General features: G+C 33.2%; 1 protein-coding gene across 3 annotated transcripts in view; it reads left to right on the top strand.

Annotated features, from left to right (window-relative positions):
- Positions 1-20,424, top strand: part of LOC114241795 (uncharacterized) — a 58,276-nt gene that overhangs the window by 24,411 nt on the left and 13,441 nt on the right. Inside the window, exon 2 of one of the 3 annotated variants that reach the window (XM_028172803.2) lies at positions 485-545. The exons of 1 other annotated variant lie outside the window; for it this stretch is intronic. The gene's annotated coding sequence lies outside the window, so the exon portion shown is untranslated. Of the gene's footprint in view, positions 1-484; positions 546-13,312; positions 13,329-20,424 lie in introns of those variants that run through there. One more of the 3 variants, XM_089736789.1, reaches the window with a different exon arrangement.

The raw sequence follows: 20,424 nt of genomic DNA, 5'->3' as shown, positions 1-20,424 counted from the left end.
GGCCGTTCTTAAAATCTACAGCAGAATTTAGCAATACTGAAAGCTAGTAATAATTTGGTAGGCAGCGGTTTGGCTGTGCCCGGTTGTGGCATTGCTGATGTCCATGAGCGACACCAACCACTCACCGTCAAGTGGGCCGTATGCTCATTTGCCTACAGGGACAATAAAAGATAATACTTTTAAAATATTTTCCTTTTGTATTTCACACTCCAGAACGTTGGCTCATCATCCGTCATTTTAGCCTAAATGTCGTTTTCTGTCCGGACTTTGCTTAAGAATATATGAATATGTAGCAACCCTACAATTCGTAAATCATATTAGTAATTAAGGGGACAATTGCTTTACTAAAGATGAGCATCCTAATATTGTGAATGGATGGGGAAGTATTATGTTTTGTTATATGTTTCCAATAATAGTAGGACCGAGATCAGATCCTGAGTACGTAACTGGAATAATAAAATAATGTTATATATCGTTCTTGCAGATTCACGGTTACACGCGACGAAGAAGAGATTTGAAATTTCCGGCAGCTATTTTCCATATAGGTTTGTATAAATTTTCTGCTAGTTGATAGTAGAGGTAACATTTCTGTAGTATTCGCGTATGTTTTATGATTTGGAAAACATTTTTCGGATCGTTTACAATTATTAGCACAAAGAATGATGATGAAATTTTAAGAGCATAATCGTGTGGCGCAGATTGTGAAAAAAAAAAAGACCCCATATTGATCTGTGATAATATTACATATCAAATTTTTATAATAATATTTAAATTTGATTTAAACATAAATCCGTTTTGGAAACGTAGGACGCTGAAACCTTCAGTCGATGAACTTTGCCATTTCCTATAGTTATATTGTAAATCTATAGACTACGATTACAATACAAGACTCGATTAGCTCGTTTTATTTGTTTACGTAATTTTAATACATACAAAAGCTCTCATCTAAAAACTAGCGTAAAAAATACATTTGAATGTAGCTATATAAATATTTTACACACAAAACACTACTCCTCGTCAAGAAACAACACGATTTCGAGGTTATCGGAGGAAAAAACAAAACTGGTTAGCGTCACTTGAACTTCGCGGTTGAAACGAGCGCGGAACAAGCTTGCACTGTTGAAAAGAAATTAAAATTTAGTTTTAAAAGCATTCTGTTCAAAACGGTCGCTCAAATATCAACAATACATCAAAAACAATATCAGTTTTAGAAGTCAAATATGCTTTGCTGGTGTTGTTGGTCAAGATTTAAAAAATAATATGGGCACTTTTTTTTATTATTTTATTTTATGACCTGGTAACAGAGACCTTTAGGTCATTCATAGGTTACTTTTATGGTTTTGTCAGTGATACATTTAATATTTACCTAAGTGTTTTGTATTGTATTTGCCTAGATTATATAAGGCTAGTTCATATTTAGAATGAAAACAAAATAAATTAGATTGCAATTTTGAAATTTTAAGTATCAACTTGAGTTCTTTCTCAATGCATATATACGTTATATACGTCTTGATATACGTTAAGCAATATTACAAACTAATCTAAAGATTACGTAATCGTGTACGTTACGAGGATGACTGTACAATTACCTTTTTATTTTATATTTCTACATATTATATATTGCTGCCTTTTCAACACACTATTATGGATCGTGCGTATGTGCCTGTCAATGTATGATGTGAAGAGAGCAGCTTAAATTAAGCGAACCTACTTAAGTCACGTGCATTTTGAGAAAACATAAAAAAAATACAATGGCAATTAGAATAATCTTATTTGCAATACAATATTAGGCAATGAAATTTAATATAAAGCGAGCTATTTATGACGTCAACAAAATATGTACGCAGTTGCAGTCATACGATCTCTCCGCTTTCCAGATCGTTTCGTATTACGGGCAGCGTTTTCATTACATCAATAATCTTTTGATGTCTAATGTGCAAGTTGATATAATATATGTATATCAGTGCAACAAACGGGGCGCGGGTCTGTGTTTTCGCGACTTTTTTCTGTTCTATTCAATCCTAGGATACCACTACTTCGACTAGTATGTACGTCTTGGTATATTTCGTTATGTACGGGCTAAGGTAGCCACTAAGCTATGAATGTAGATGAGATCATCGGGCTAAGCAGAAAAAAAGTTAATAAACAATGATACCATAAAACGTACGAGAAGTCTGGTGTGTTATATTTTCATTGATTATGTGATGGGGTGTAATGTGATGAGCGCTACCTAGAACAATTCGGCTATTGGAAATGTGAATGTGAAGATTTAGTAGCAATAATAAAATGGGTAGTAGTAGTCCTAGGGTACCCCGCTGGTACATAGGGCCCTCACAAGTTTATTTTTATTATTTTTTTGCTTAGATGGGTGGACGAGTTCACAGCCCACCTGATGTTAAGTGGTTACTGGAGCCCATAGACATCTGCAACGTAAATGCGCCCGCACCTTGAGATATGAGTTCTAAGGTCTCAGTATAGTGTATAGTTACAACGGCTGCCCTACCCTTGAAACCGAAACGCATTACTGCTTCACGGCAGAAAAAGGCGGGGTGGTGGTGCCTACCTGTGCGGACTCACAAGAGGTCCCACCACCAGTAATTACGCAAATTATAATCTCAACTTCACCCTGTCTTGCGTTTTGCCCATAACATCGCTCCAAGTCCGGCCGGCAGTCCTCATCTCGTAATGGGTAGTCGTACTTAAAGGCCGTAACTTCTATGCTCTTGCAAATGGCATGCAGGCTATGTAGGAAATCTATATATTAATACGTGAAACAAAAACTTTGTACCCCCTTTGTACTTTGTGTGACGGAGGAGTATGAAGCTTCCCACGCTTATAGAGAATATAGAGGAGTGCAGAATGCTAATGTTTTTTTTAAATTATGCATTAACTAGCGACCCGCCCTCGCTTCGCTTTGGAAACATTAAAACACACATGAAACCAAAAAAATAAAATATTTTTTTTTTTTAAAAGTAGGCTATGTTCATCAGGGACAATGTCGGCTTCTAATGGAAAAAGAATTTTTCAAATCGGTCCAGTAGTTTCGGAGCCTATTCGAAACAAACAAACAAACAAATCTTTCCTCTTTATAATATTATATAGTATAGATGATACATTAAATCAATAAAAAAAACATTACACACACTACCATGTATTTGACACACGCACATCTATTTGTTTACTGTTAAACTTTTATTATTGGCTAAAGTCAGTGGTCAAATTGAGAATAGGTTAATATTGTTTATCTTTAATATTATTTGTCTACAGTATGGTCTTGGCGAAATCTGTGATTATAGATGTATAATAAATAGTCTTTGACAACTGTACTAATGTTCAAACTTATAATTTCAATTAATTATAGTCGAATATCGACTACTGCGGGACCACTAGTAAATATAATGCTATCTTATTTATTTTAACTGCGAGAACTTCAAAAGCGCGTTAAGCTTAGCTTGCACCATTTTACGTCTCTTTCGATCGCATTGGAAAATGATTGTCAACGCATTGGAAAGACGGCACGCTGTAACTTACATCATGGCAGATTTATTGAAGGGGCCGTGAATGAAATAACGGAAAAAAATTAATTGTAATACCACATTTTACAATTCGCGCGATTCTGGCTTATGACGTCATCGTTTCAGCGCCCCCCCCCTCTTATTTCGATAAGTTGGAACATAAATTACGAAAACAAAAAGTTTCTAACATTTTATCCCGATCAGATATGTGCTCATGAATATTCGAGTCTTATTATTTATTACACTTATATATAAACTTTACTATACTCGTATAACATCTTGTGTTGCAGCTAAACGAAGGCCAGATTATGTCAGTTTCGCGTCACCGAAAGCTTAGGGTTGGATCAATTTTTTTTTAAATTTCTTTATGAGCATAAATTATGATTTTATTTATTCTTGTTAGACCATGGCCACTCTGATATTAAGTGACTATCGGAACTTATAGATACATTTAAAGGCATGTCAGTGTTACCTAATAAAATATTATTACAGTACAAAAACCTATAAGATACCTGAGTCGTCTATTATCAAAAGTGGCAATCTGTGCATTTGGACAAAAAAATGTTATTGATATGTCAATACAGATTGATTTGAATATAATAGTCTCCTTCAAAGAATACGGTTCAAAACCTGCATTAAATAAAGGTTAACTTAACCTGTTATTTATCTAAGATGTCGTTCAGAAGAGTTTTGTGACTGCCAATGGAATACAAAGTCAATAATTCGTTTTTCTGATTTACCAATAATTGTCCAAAAGTCACATTGCCGGCTTTGATAATAGTCGACTCACCTATCCGTATCAATGCTGAATGAATCTTGACAATTGAATTAATACTAAACACTAATTCGTTCGAGCAATGTGTTCTCCCTGTGTGTATGGGGTCGAGACATGGACGCTCACAAAGCAAATTATGACCAAAATGCAAGTCACGCAAAGAGCCATGGAACGGTCTATGTTAGGCATTTCTCTACAGGGTAGAATGCGCAATACCGAAATCCGCAGAAGAACTTGTTTGACTGACATAGCCAAAGTGATTGCTCGGAAAAAGTGGAAGTGAGCCGGCCACGTATTATGCCGTCGCACTGACAATCGGTGGGGCACAAAAGTACTGGAGTGGAAACCTCGTACTGGACGTCGTAATGTGGGCAGACAGCCAACGAGGTGGACCGATGACCTGGTCAAAGTGGTTGGTAGAGACTGGATGAGAAAGGCAAGAGACCGAAGAGAATGGGGTGCCTTCGAAGAGACCTACACTCGGCATTGAGTGGACACGGGTTGAAGAAGAAGAGAATTCGTTCGGAATCATAAAATTATTACCTCCATAATATTACTTCAGATTTTAAAACGTATCAAACTGATAAAGTCCAGCCCTGTTTATTCACAACGTGAAACAGGTTTTCACAACCGGCTGCCTCGTAATAAAAAGACAACGGCCATTTTTGCACCACTTCGCGATTCCGTTTCGATTTACTGACGCTTTTGGGATTTTATTATATTATTAATTTTGTGTGATCGTTTTTTGTTTGTTGAGATAAAGAGTAAAAGTTATTTTTACGGTCATACACAGTTCAATGTAGTTCGAGAAAGTTCGATTCTTTTATTAGTCGAAGTAGACACGCCAATCCCCTGTCCACCTGACATTAAACAATCACTGGGACTCATAGATACCACAACGCGAATCTTGCCCACTCTGAAATTATTAACGGAAACACATGATTCTGCTGTTTGGTAGTAGAAAGTTCAGGTTAAATTTTCATTGTACCGTAACAACTGTCTACGACATTAGTAACATCATTTGCATCACAAAAAACCCATCAGAGACGTGGCATTTTTAAAGTTATTTTAAAATGGTGGTAGGACCTCTTGTGAGTCCGCACGGGTAGGTACCACCACCCTGCCTATTTCTGCAGTGAAGCAGTAATACGTTTCGGTTTTAAGGGTGGGGCAGCCGATATAATTATACTGAGACCTCAGAACTTATATCTCAAGGTGGGTGGCGCATTTATGTTGTAGATGTGTATGGGCTCCAGTAATCACTTAACACCAGGTGGGTTGTGAGCTCGTCCACCCGTCTAAGCAATAAAAAAATTATTAATCTTAATAAATTTCGAATTGAAAATTTAAAAAAAAAATTGCATTCAACGATGCAAGTTAAAATTCAGTTTGAAAATATTGACTAAGATCATTGTACCGCTAGCTTCAGAAAAGTGATTTGTTTTCATTGTCTACATGCAGTCTAGCCTTCAACTGTGGAACAAGGTGAATGTTCTCAATTACTGCAAAGCTCCGGCTCAATGTCAACCCATCTCGCTGTAATGCACAATCTAAAAAATATATGCGTATTACAGTATTGTTTATTATTTACGTTTCAAATGATAATATCACTACATAGTATAAAACAAAGTCGCTTTCTCTGTCCCTATATCCCTATGTAAGCTTAAATCTTTAAAACTCCGCAACGGATTTTGATGCGGTTTTTTTTAATAGATAGAGTGATTAAAGAGAAAGGTTTATAATATGTATAATAACATCCATTATATAGTGGAGAAATCAATAATAAATTACAGTTTCCGAAGCGAATCGAGGGCGGGTCGCTAGTTACTTATATAAATATAAAAAAAAAAAAAAATAGGGAGAGAGGAAATAATATTAATAAATTATTCATATGATATAATAATTATCTTTATAGATTAATAACTGAATCGGTTTAACCGACTCGTAGCCAACAAAAAAAGAATTAGGTATAAAGCCTAGTTATTATTTCGAATATGTATCCGAAACAGTTAATGTCTATGTAGACATTAGGTAATAGTGGTGTTTTAAACATAATAAGATATTGATTTGTTTTTGACCGGTACTTTAGTAATGATTATTTTTGCAGCAAATTATTGTTAAGACATAACGATAAAATGATATTAAAGATCGATATTGTGAAGTCGCACGGATAGTACGATCCAGCTTGTATCTGCCGAGAGGCAGTCCTGTGTTCCAGTTTTAAGGGTGGGGCAGCGCTTATAGAATGTCATTAAGACGTCGTCGACCTCATGTTTCAAGAAAACATTATTTTTACTAACATTTCTAATTATATCTTATAGATCAAGATAATAATAGTTCTAGACTAAAAAAAAACATACATATAATCAGCAAAATAGGCTTAACTAAATGCAAATAAAACTTTTATAAATTTAATTATCCGGAAGTGTGATTAACATCTTGTTAATTGAATTGTACTTATCATTCCTGAGACGTAAATGTCTGTGCTTCGTTTTGTTTTAATATTACAAGCATTCATATAAAGTTGTTTGTTAAAAGCTATTTCAATCAAACTAGAAGTAGTTAGGGAGAGTGAGTTAACGAAATATATTCTTAGCAATGATTACTAAGAAAACATTAATTGGTTATGATGTGTAATGAGATAAAAAAATATGTATTCAGAGATGACATTTTTATTGAAAAATAAAATACGAATTAATATAAAAAAATAAGGATTTTTTTTTAAAATTAACGCGTATTATAATTATAATCATAATATTATAACATTGCATAATAAAATAAATATACATTTTTTTTTAAATATATACCTAAAAAATCGAATCCAGCCAATAACATTGAAGATGGTATTTTTCATCGTAGACATAACTAAAACTACTTTTACGGCTTAAATTTGTTATTGTAATCATAATATTCATTCCGACATTTTGAATACTGTACGGTTCTCAAAGTTCGTGACAACGTAATTTATTCGTAAAAATAATTTAAAAAATTGAAGATATCGTTGAAAGAGAAATGTACCTAAAACAAGTTTACCGTTTAACTACTTAAAAAACATTCAGTATATTCTCTTTAGAGTTTTTATTGGAATTTTTCATAGACATTCACTTCCCAGGGCAACGTCGATAGCATGTAGTCATTTGTTTTAAGGGAATGAGATGAGAATGAATTAAAGCATTGTAGTTTAATACGAATTATAATACATTATGCATGATGTTATATAAATTTGTAGAAATTTTTATGAGTTGTTAACTCAGAATGCTGAGCGTCCAGGATTAACAGGAATAAGTAGCTCTTTAGGCTATCAGGGCTAAGTAGGGAAGAAAATGTTCATACCCCACTCAGTAAAGAGTTTTTTTTAAAATACCATAATGAAAATTAAAAAATAAATAAAATAAAACTTATTTTATTAGTTTTAAAAGTACAATAATAAAGCAATAAACAAGCTTCTTATGTTATTTTATTTGCGTTTATTGTTTTGAAAGAGCACCCGGCTCTGTGTGGGCGCGAGTCAATGCCCATGTTTATGTATCACCGTACCGGGAAATTATGGCTTCAGAAATAAGTTGACTTTGATGTTTCATTTTTCTTGTTTAATAACGTAATTATGCTAGACGGCGGGATCCACAGACCTTCTAATCGAAGCCTAAATTATGATCAAAAAAGTAAAGCCTAAAATACGTAAATTTTTGTGAGCTGTCGCTAATTTCATTGTGCACCGCGATCCCACATATATTTTAGAAAAAAAAAATTCAAATGATTGATAAATATTGCAAATTATATTAGTTAAAGTAGGCTATTTTCTGCATTGTCGATTCATAAAATAAAACTAACAATTCGTTGATGAAACCGAAGGCTTCACCAGCGCTACGACTTTGTGTTGCACAAGCGTAACGTTTCCTAACTAAAAGATGTTTTAGAATACTTTTATTTCGATTCTCAATGGTGACTCCGTTCACGACTTTCTAGCGAACCGCGGCCTTTTGTACGTACACGACGCTACAGAGTTCAAAATCGTTTGTTTTCATTCGGATAAATAAAAGGAGGAAGTTACGCAAGGGCAGTCCGGGTCTCGCGTTTCGGGATCCAATTACTATTGAACAGATTCGATTTTTTTATTATTATTTACAGATATAAACATTCTCTTAGATTTACATTTACCTAAGAAAAAAAACATCTATTCCACAGATAAACACACAACAATATTAAAGGCTTAATGGTTCAGACAGCCGTTTTACGAAACAATTGAGACCTTATTTCTCAAGGTCGGGGGTAGCATTCCCGTAGTCAAATGTTTATCATGTAGTGATGACTCCAGAAGACTCCTTAGAACCAACCAGATCGTTCATCCGTCCGTAAAGTAAAAAATTAAAAAATTTTTGAATAATACTGCCTTCAACAAACTCTTATTCTGTCTTGCATTTGTTAACAGTTTGTGTACCTTACTCATGTTTGTGAGATGGTGTATTAACATCGACGAATCCACTGTTTATAGTGCTTTTCGTTGGCGCGTAATTTTTTTGCCTTAATAACCATACTAAATAAAGAACGTAAAAATCCATTGTATTTGAAGGCCAGCGGCTCCCAAATTTAATAGCCTTTGTGGGTTTAATATTAAACCTTAATGCGGCCCTGCCTTCGTCCTTATTTTCCCTATTCAAGTTTTCCGATTTTCCGATTCTAGTTTCCAAGTCGGACGCGTAACTCAAATTAATTTTGTCTCTATTGTCTGTGGCCACGGGAACTGTGTAGCGTTTGAAACATCGAAAATAATGTAATTATGATAAATACAATAACTAACTTCCCGTTTTTAACAGTAAAAATTGTATTTATGTTTATGTTAAAAGCTATACTTATGTTTTCCAATACACTTGAGTACTGGTAGAGACCGGTACAGCGCGGAGGACTATGGTGGGAAATCCTTTAAATGAGTTCAGCGGCATGGTCTTGGTGAGAGATGTCGGGACATCGTGATTCGTGAGACGCGTCAAGTCTGCCACTATGACCCTCTTGTTGTTGTAGTGTATGTGTAAGACACTACCGACGCGACGACTGGTAACGTTTAACAGAGAATGTGTAATTAAATTTTAATAATAATTATTCCCCGGTAGTTGTTTCAATAATGTTTCGATACAAATTCAGTTTTTCCGTACTATTTCAAAGGGCTGATATAAAAATCTTTCAATAAACATTAGTATCGCACAATTAGAATACAATGTGCTTAAGATTTTACAGCGTGAAACGAAACGCGTATTCTCATTTTTTATATTATCTGTGCATTTTTAACTCAATCACGACCGACTTTTTGGGGGGAACACGAGGAGTGTTGTTGTGTGATTTGTTTTATTTTGTCTGTTTAGTGTTTCTTCAGGTTTAAATGTGTTATAACGGTAGTTTATTAATTGTTTAATATCTGTGAAAGTGCACAAATGTGGGAAAATGAAACAAAGCCGCTGGACGTAACTTCTCGTAATTCTCCAAAAAGTCCACTGAAAAAATCTCAGTAAATGACCACTATTTTACTATATTTAATCAATTTTTATTTATTATATTTAATCTCATCTCATCTCATTTCATTTAATGTCATCCCAGTTGATTAATATCTCAAATTAATCATTTTAATTTCATTTCACTCCATAATAGAATTTTTCATAAAAATAAGAATATAAATTAAAATAAAACATGACTTAAAATTCTTAGTTATCAGGTTATAAAATCCTTTAAAAAAAATTAAACACGACTTTGGCGCCTTTTTTATAAATTTTCAAATATTCTAATTATTATTGTCGCACTATAGGTACCGTACAATGGGGTAAATAGGGACAAAATCGACCTTCAGATTGAATTTTAAAATAGTTCCAATTAAATAGTCACTGCTCAACCAAAGAAATAAGTTGAGTCTTGAACGTACCTAGGTGATAAAAACCGTTACATTATTTTAATTATTCATTTTAAAGAAATAATCGGTAAAATAATGGCCGTCCCAATTTACCCAGCGTCCGGGGTAAATTGACACGGTTAAGGGTTAAATTGGGATATTTGTAAGGGTTGTCAACTCGCAGTACTGCGATATATAGGTAGGTGCCATATAATTATTTATATGGACCGAAATGATGAATACAATCCATAATTTAAGCACAATACACAACATAGTGTAAATTAAGCTGGTTTCTATTCCGAAGCGATGTGACGTGAATGATAATCAACAATACAATGATCAAAAAAAGTATGTGCAAGTTGTATTTTAGAAAATTATTATTTAATTTCCTTAAAAATCACAACTCTGAAACAAAATCATAAAATAGAATAAAAAATAGAAAACAAAAGGACTGGAAATGCATTAATACAATTTTATTTAATCAACATTTTCAAAATGATCTTTGAGCAAGAGTAAGATATCAGGTAAATAAGATAAAAAAAAGCTTTATCTGATTACTGCCAATAATAACAAAAATAAAAGAAATTCTTTCTAAGCTAAATAACTAAACTCAATTAATTCACTCACTCATAATTGGATATCTCGGATTTTTTATTAATGTTACATTTAAAATCTGAGGCCTGTTTTTATTTGTGTGTGTTCGTTGTGAATGTTAACAAAATCATGATTCGACGCGTGAATAGATTATGAAATAACAAAAGTTTTGATTCGTTTGAGTTCTTTTAACTTTTAATTTTTTTTATTGCTATAAAGAACATACAACCGGGCAGATATTACAAGGTAAATGTCGCAAAAAAAAGTAATTATATATATACTTTTCTTTTACCTATAATACTTACATAAACTAACTGATAAACACATTAACCTTCTTTACATCACGCAATTAAGTGTAATCTATTATAAGATATCAGTGACAACCCTAACAAGCCATCCCTATTTTGTCTTTTGGCGTTCCAATTTTGTGTTTTCTCGTCCCTAATTTTTCCAGTCTCGTTCCAAATTACCCTACAAACGTCCCAATTTTCCCCAAAAAGAAAGGAAAAAATATATTTTTTTTATTTTGTCGAAATATTGTATTTAAAATAAGAATATTGCAACTTACCGTTTGTTGTGGTATTTCCAGGTGTATTAAAAACTTATATAAACTGTGATCTTATTGAAAAAACAACGATAATATTACTTTTTTTAAAAGTTCTTTAAGCTGTTTTAAAATGCACTTTTCAACCACTATTTTCAATTTAATTTGACGAATTTTTGGGACCAACTTAACTCATATGTAGTACTTCCATAGTTAACTTGGTTTTTCTTCTATACATTGATAAATATTAACATAAACAAAATTAGGTAGATTCCGTGCTACAGGTACTTTGAGAATCTTCCGCAGGTTTGTCCCAATTTACCCCAGGATCCCAATTTACCCCATGTCATGGTACATAGCATCGCTTCCACAAACCGACGTATTAATTGTCCCGATCGTGGACACAATGTATGTACATACGTACAAGATTCTAGTATTCCTAATATTCAAGATTCCAGTACGTCCAAGATTCTAGTTTCTAATATTTCTCGGCATGTAGGACGCCCTACGCGGCTGCGGCGTGAAACGGTAACAGGTGGCGGGGCGCGGTATGCGGGTTCGATTCCCGAGCATTTCCTGTTTACATTTACATTCCATAGCGTCTTGCGATGATTGTTGTTTGAAGCTCTCTAGGTCATCATAATGTTGACTCTCTTGGATGTTTCCATTATTTTTGGATTCATCAATAATCAGTACCTACGTCTTGTTGCCAATCTTTGGGCTTTTAACCCAAAATTATTATTTTTTATTGGGACAAAGATTTTTCCCTTTTTTTATTGCTTAGGTGGGTGGACGGGCTCACAGCCCACCTGGTGTTAAGAGGTTACTGGAGCCCATAGACATCTACAACGTAAATGCGCCACCCACCTTGAGATATAAGTTCTAAGGTCTCAGTATGGTTACAGCAGCTGCGCCACGCTTCAAACCGAAACGCATTGCTGCTTCACGGCAGAAATAGGCAGGGTGGTGGTACCAACCTGTGCGGACTCTCAAGAGGTCCTACCATCAGTGTTTTGTTGGTTACCGCTTGTAAAATAAGACATTTGTTATACATGTCTCATAATCTAAAAAAATCGGCTCACTATTCTCTACAGAACCATAATAAGCAAAAAATTTTGTTCAACAAACGTAAATAAACAATTTTTCTGATGTTAGATAAACTGTGACATCTAATAATTTATCATGATTGATTTATCGAATTGACTCAGAAGTGATAAATCTTACATGTATCTATGTGTGTTCGCTGAATATAGTAACAATTGCGTCACGTGTGCCTTATATAATGAGATTTATGCTCAATTTTTTTTAATTTGTAATCTCAATCGACTTAAGTTACATTACTGTTATTTATTGACTGTACGACTCGAATGAAACAACGAAGCGAGAATTGAAATGATTTAATTTTGCGACAGAAATAGGCAGAATGGTAATATGCCCCACAATATTCTCAACGGCCGTCTGGTGTAGTGGTAAGTGACATGGTCACTACACAAGGGGGTCACGGGTTCGAATCCTGCCAAGGGAAGATATTTGTATGATAAATATAACTGTCTTTTCCAGGGTTATGGATGTATATTAAATATATGTATGTGTATAATAAAAATCTTACATTTATTTCAGTTATCTGGTACCTGTAACACAAGTTCTTTACGAACTTATCACGGGACCAGTTAACGTGGCGTGATTGGTAGTAAATATTTATTTATTTATTTAATATTAAGTACATACCTATACACCACCAGACAACCTTGAAAGATTGATTGTGGTGGGCAAGGTAGAAGGGAAAAGACCCGCCGGCCGGCACCGTCTAATGGATCACGGAGACATCAAAAAGTCTACGTACAACCCTAAAATTAAGTGGATTAGTAGAGAACACGAAATTAATCGATTCGGATTAAGCGATAACGAATATAAGCAATTAAGCTAAGCATTTGAAAATAGCACACATTTGTCTTACCACGTAGTAATATCTTCTGCAGGGTTTGAGTACCTACACACAAGTTTGAAAATTAGAATCCGATATTCGTAAGTAGGTAACAAAGAGAGTCTCTTAGAATACTAAATAATATAATAAATACATATATGGAATGAATGAATGATATCGAATATATATCAACCGAAGAAATTACCGCCTATTTTCTTTTGTTTGTACTTAATAGTTTTGCATTTTTATTTATCTTGTATAAAATAAACGATATTCTCTCTCATTCTACATCTCAAGATTTGAATCACTGTGTTTTATAACATTTTCTATTTTATTTTATTTTTAATTACGGAAAATAAATAATCATATAATAAACTGAACATTCATAGTTGTTGAAGAAACACCCTTTAGTGTCCATAAAGAATTGTCAAATTATAACAAATGCAAGATTATATGAAATAAAACAAAAAAGAAACCTACTTTTTGCCTTATAAAAAGTCTGCAATGCAAAAATCAAAGTAGGAAGTAATTCTACAATTTCTCTTGTTGCAAGTTACTCTAGCCCAAATACAAACTACACCGCGGCATTAAGATTAGCATTTGGCAGAAACAAGCAAAAACATAAAAAAAACCTAATATTTCCCGTATTCTATCATAAAATTTGCATAGTATAATTGTACATACAAATTATATATTTTTTATATATATTTTGCTTTATACCGTCATCAAATTATCACACAATAGCTGCTTTAGGATTCAGTATTGCTGTTCACAATACCAAGCTCATTTAAGGCTTTACAAACTATCGTTCGATCTTTATAGCATTTAACATTAGCATTTCGTTAGGAACAACTTGATTTTATAGTCCTTATCTCTAAAACATTAAACAACTTTGATTTGGAAACAAATTCAATACATTTAATAGTATTTATTATAAATGAAAAACAACATAATAAGAAAGTTTTGATAGTTAAAAGACACAAGTATTTCTGTCTGTAGTGTGAATATAACGGTAAAAACATTTGAAGATTTATAAAAAAATCGTCATTATTTTTTCTTAGCTTTAAACGTTAGTGTGAATCTTGATACCGATTGTAGATTCCTTAAACAACATAATAATTAAAAAAAAACTTAACTGAGTGTGTAATTTAAACACGTCATAATAACAACTACTCAATTTTGTAGATTAAATAATTAACTAAACGGAAAAAAACAGCTTTGATCTCACGATCCTGTTAAACATTTCAATGACGTAACCGCCAGACATCATCAGAGCCAATGAACAAAACAGTAGACCAGCGCAGTGGCTGTGACGATTCCCACGCCCCTTGTTGGATAATAACTTACTTAACCAATGCTCATTGAATTACGCAAACGGCCAAGGTTCCGATACTCGTGTGATCATTACCACAATACAAGAGATTCTGTGACAAAACCAGCCTTTGTTGACGTGTCACGGCTTTTGTTAAGGTGTATAAATTTATTTAATTAGGAGACGTATTCAACTAATACGGAACTTCGATCTCATAACTTTTGTTGTCCAGTGTGCTTAGTGCGAGTTCTTTAACGTTCTCGATAGCGTAAAAGTTAACCCAATTTTGTATGTAGTTAGAACAGCGCCCCTAGCGGCAAACGTACGCAAACGATCCCATTCCATACAAATATGAGCTAACTTTTACGCTATCGAGAACGTTAGAAAACTCGCACTTAGTACACAGATGAGCTATCTTAGAACACATCAGACTCCTCATAAATATATTTCTGTTTATCAAAAACACTCCAGTCCTTTTGGAGGACTGTAACAAACATGCATAGAGAAGAATTTAAAATATAAAATAAACCACATCTTTAAGTGTAAACATAGTATCCTCTCTCTTTCTCTTTATTGCAAGAAGTCATTCGATTCTGTGATTAAAAAATTAAAGCGTCCTACTAATGAAGACGTTCATTTAAAATTAAATACAAAATTGAACACGAACAGACATCCAAAATCATCATATGTTCATATAATGATTTTTAAGTTTGTGACTAAAGACTTAAGTTAAATTATAAGTTTGAACATTATTATGGTTCTCTTGTCAAAAACTTATACTTCTTTATTCACAGATTTCGCCAAAACTACATTATATACAAATAATATTTAAGATAAACAATATTAACCTATTTTCAATTTTACCACAGACTTTAAATAATAAAAGTTTGAAAATAAATAAAGTATACATGTATATATGCCTGTGTGCGTCAAATACATGGTATATAGTGTGTGTAATGTTTTTTTTATTGATTTAATGTAGCTTTTACGCATTATTTAAAAAAAAAATTAGCATTGTGCACTTCTTCTCTATATTCTCTATAAGGGTGGAAAATTTCATACTCCTCCGTCCGCACAATTTACGTAAAAAGGGATACAAAGTTTTTGCTTCACGTATTAATATATAGAATCATGAGCTTTCAAGATCCACGTCCATCTTCATCATATCAGTCAGCATAATTTACCATAAATTTTGTGATTAAAAATCATCACTATAAATATTAATGTTATTGTTACTGTATAAGTTCAAATAATATAAAAAATAAGGCCATAAAATTTATGTTTTACTAACAGTTTTTCATAAAACGACGTTTCGTTTCTCCTATAGGTAAAAAAAACGCATATCATTAATTGTCTATGATTTTTATGTTTGATCCATGAAGGATAGATCTAGCTCTATCCTCCATAATTCATAGTTACTAAAGAATAAATTAGGTAGCGGAAGGCGATGAATATTGGCATTAATACGAAAAATAACAAACAAAACTCCTGCATCACCTTGAGTATTGCCCAACTTGAATAACAGACATTAAAACGATCTGATAAGTTCGTGAACGGGCGCTCGTCGTGTTTAATTGCCCGATTTGTTGGCGTTACCGCAATTATAGCTTCAATGCCTTTGTTACGGATTACTAAACGAACACTTTTTTTTTATATGAAAATCGCAACTGAATTGTACATTTTAATTGTTCACTGCTCGTACTAAATACGTTTTACCTTTACATTATTTGTTTTTCTTGGTTTTCGTGATTTAATACCTTTTTGAATTTATGAGACAGTTCACAGAACATTTTGAATTTGAACGCTGAAATAGGAAATCCAAGCAAAGTGAAACACTCATTTACATTGAAACAGTTATTACCATAATACAAATATTTTCTGTACGATTTTAGGTTATTATAGAATTACAAAATAAAACAGAAAGCACTCAGATATATAGATTTTCAGAATATTTAGTATTCAGATTGGAAATTGTAAGAAGAAGAAATGTTACTGCACATTGTTTTATTATTATTGTTTATGCTATCAATATTATGTCGTAATGCTCATTACCTCCTCCAAGGTTCGCCACAGTGACAATTCCCTGCCTATTCGTTGGTAGCATAGGGGACTATTCCAGGAATGCCGGAGGGGTAGGTGAGCTCACGGGTTCAACCTGAGAGAATTTGCTAACACTAGCCCTAGCAAGAGCAGTGCTTCGCTGAATCTACTACACAACAGAATTGCGACCCACTGAGTAGTTCCGGCGAGAAACTCAATGGGCTGTGTCTATGGATTAGTTCACTAATCGAACTCTTCTTCGTACGAAGAATGCCGACCAGTCCTGCTTTTCCTACATCGAGCTAAATCCCGCGACCTTCAACTTATGTATTACTAGCGACCCGCCCTCGCTTCGTCTAATATATTATTCTGATTTATCCACTATTTAATGGATGTTATTATACATATAAACCTTCCTCTTCAATCACTCTATCTATTAAAACCGCATCAAAATCCGTTGCGTAGTTTTAAAGATTTAAGCATAGGTACATAGGGACAGATATAGGGACAGAGAAAGCGACTTTGTTATACACTATGTAGTGATGACAGCGTTTTAAGAGATATTTTTATCAAGGCTATTTTCAATGACACGTGCTGATAACGTTACGAGTCCATTTATGCCTTATCAACGTTGCACCGCGGAAGGCGAGAGCGCACACACACAACTGTTTACGTGTCAATCTTGCTGTACAAAAAACATCTTTAAAGATTATTATACGGAATGTCTTTGTCTTGAACATGCGAAAAAACGTGTCATATTTATATCAGCGTTACTTTGTTTGTTTATTCAAGTTGAGCCGTATACAAAATGTGATCTACCTTTGTTTGGACACGTTTCTAATCAAACTTATTAAGCATGACCTATCTTTTAAAGTAAAATAAGAGTAGATGCTCAAATTAAACTTGAATACGGGGTGTAGTTATTCCGATACTTAAAAATATTGTCCATTACATCTTAAACCAAATTTTCATTTATTCATAAATGTGCATGCTTAAAAATAACCAGGTAGCATATTTTTATCGTGCTAGTTTAAAGTTTACATCATTGATTTTTGTGAAAACAAAAAAACTTATTGTGCAAAAAAATATTTGGGTAGACTGGTGATTGTTGTCATAACACACCCGATGTAACGTGATTACCAAACCCATGAATATCACAATATAAATGCCTCCATACACACCGCCAAACACATTTACTAAGTCTTAATTTTATAGCAATAGCAATATAATAAGCAGCTGTATCTTTTAAGCCGAAACCCATGTCTATACCGCGGCAGAAATAGGCAAAGTAATTATGAACCTTTGTGCGAGCTTACAATTGTTTTATTATGATTGAAGGATTACTAGTGGCCCGGACGCCTCTCCAGTTTTACCAGGACAGGGGCTTACAATACTACAAGTAGCTTAAGCTGTATTCGTCGATTTTTTTTCGTGGATCATTATACGATATCCTCTTCGTTTTTCTCTAAATTTTTTAAAGGCACACTACAAAGACAAATGGACGATAGTGAGCAAACCGCCTTTTGTGCCTCAAGCCAATCGTACAAACCAAAATAGTCTAAGAGACAAAAAAACGGAACGCTTTTTGAACCGCACTTCGCGCTCGTCTTATTTAACTTTATTTGCTTAGAAATTTGTTACTTTATTTTTGGAAAAGTTAAAAAAAAACAATACATCGACTTTGTTTCCTCTCAAATTGTCACAGGAATCGAATGTAATACGACATTAGTTTTTTAAATTTTAAATGTCGTTTTCTATTGTTGTTAATTAACCTCATTCAAAAACAAAAATAATTTATTTCTGTTTATTGTATTGTCCTTTGGCAAAGGTCTCCCCTAGATTTTGCCATACTTTTCTTATTTTTTCTTAACCTCGTCTTCCCAACTTTTCATCTGTCGTCCGGTCGTCCCTTATTTCTTTTTCTTTCACGAGGATACCACATAATGATATCTTTGGACTATTCTAATCTTCGACATGTGTCGGTATGTACCGATCTTCAAATATCCTCCACAAATGTGGTGTGCGGGTTCTCTTCAAAGCAACCACGTTTCATAAATTATTGAGAGAATTCTAAACCCCAATTCTTGTTCTAGCCTATTCTAATTCGAACACAGTAAACATAAAATAGACCAACCTCAGGCAACCTAGTTCTTCGACCCAGTTTCATACTTAAACAGGCAAATTTCAAAACATTCGCATATGGTCCACGGAAACTATTGACTCAACTGTTTTTAGCACTAATATAAAACAGAGTGAGTCTTGTTTATTTTGTTACATGCGCATATTTGTTATAGTAATGAATTCTAACGTGAATTTAGTCTAACGACTTATTAATAGTTTGCGAAATAGGGTAAAATGGCCGTTAAATTTAATAATAAAACACTCGAGTGAACATAAATAAGTACATTGAGATTTTAAATTCGAAAATTGTATTTTTTCTCTGTTTAAATTACGAAATTCATTAATTATTTAGAGATTTGTCATATTTTTAAATCGAACTATCTATCCTAAGGTTTATCCTTAATATTTTTTGTACCTTTTACATCTTCGGTTAATAATTTGAATGCGTCGCACTAATGACAAGTTTTTTTTTGTTGTATCTGTTTTTACTGAGAGCATTACGATCGTCATTTCGTAAAATAAAAGCAGGTTTACTTAAATGTTTTTTTTTTGTATCAAATTTATTTACTAAGCATACGTTTAAACATAAAATTAATGGTAAACACAGTGAATCCACTGACATTTTGAAACAATATTTCATTCTGTAATCATTTCTAGAACGTAATACGTTACGTGTAGTATTGAGATATAATGCAAACAACTTCATGAGGATTCTTTACGTAATTTAAAACAATTAACGCATTTTATAAATACAGTAAGAGGAATGTGAAGATTATGAGATTACAAAGCGCGCACGCAACGTCCTGTGTCCTGGCGGTGACGTCACTTTAAACTTTAAAGCGTAATTACACTTTATAAACAAAGTGGATTAATTCTATCATTTATTTTATTTGTATTCTTGTTTAACAGTTTTTGGTTCATATATTTTATCACATTGTTTGTATTAAAATAACTTATAAGTCATTTAGTAAGAAAACTCGCAGAAATGTTTTAGGCGATTCCAACAGAATGTATGTAAGTTATTAAAAATACTAAACTAATAATGCTTAACAGTTAAGGCCCACCATAACTTGACAGGGAAACACCCTATGTTTAATAGTCAACGATAAAATAAAACAGAGCCTTTTTCTCCTGTGTTTATTTTCGTTTAGAGTCATGATGTGGTGTTGTCAGTAAACAAAATTGGAAACAGTAACATCATAATTCACTTTAATAATTTAGTAATTTGTTCACCAACTTCATATATTTATGAAGTTGGCATATATTTATGAAGGCACTAACAAAAAAAGAGAGAATATGAGTTTCTTTTTTTTTCTTTTTTATTTGGATTTAAAGGATTTAAAACTTGAAGTGTCGGATTTATTGTCGAATCTGGGCCACTAAGCGAACAATATTATTTATTTGCTAACCGGTCGATCACTGCAAGGCAAAAAAACCATAGAACTTAAATATAACATAAATAATACAAAAGAAAAAAAAAAGATAGACTGCAGAACGTAATAAGAATGCAATGCAAGAAGTAGTTACTAAGATTAAATTTCAGTTATATGTTAATCATTTTAATAAAATAAAATGTATTACTTAGGTATTTGTATACTGAACTATATTATTTCATAAAATTTTACGAAAATGTCATTGGTAGATCGCGGAGTGCTGCGTCCGCAAATAGTAGATCTTGGTTCTCTTCAAGTTGGCCACCCCTGCTATATATAGGTATATTACCT

Source organism: Bombyx mandarina, chromosome 22 (genome assembly GCF_030267445.1).
Source record: "Bombyx mandarina strain Sakado chromosome 22, ASM3026744v2".
Classification (NCBI taxonomy): Eukaryota; Metazoa; Arthropoda; class Insecta; order Lepidoptera; family Bombycidae; genus Bombyx; species Bombyx mandarina.
The sequence above is the reverse complement of the archived record's forward strand: the minus strand, read 5'-3'. Positions and strand labels throughout refer to the sequence as shown.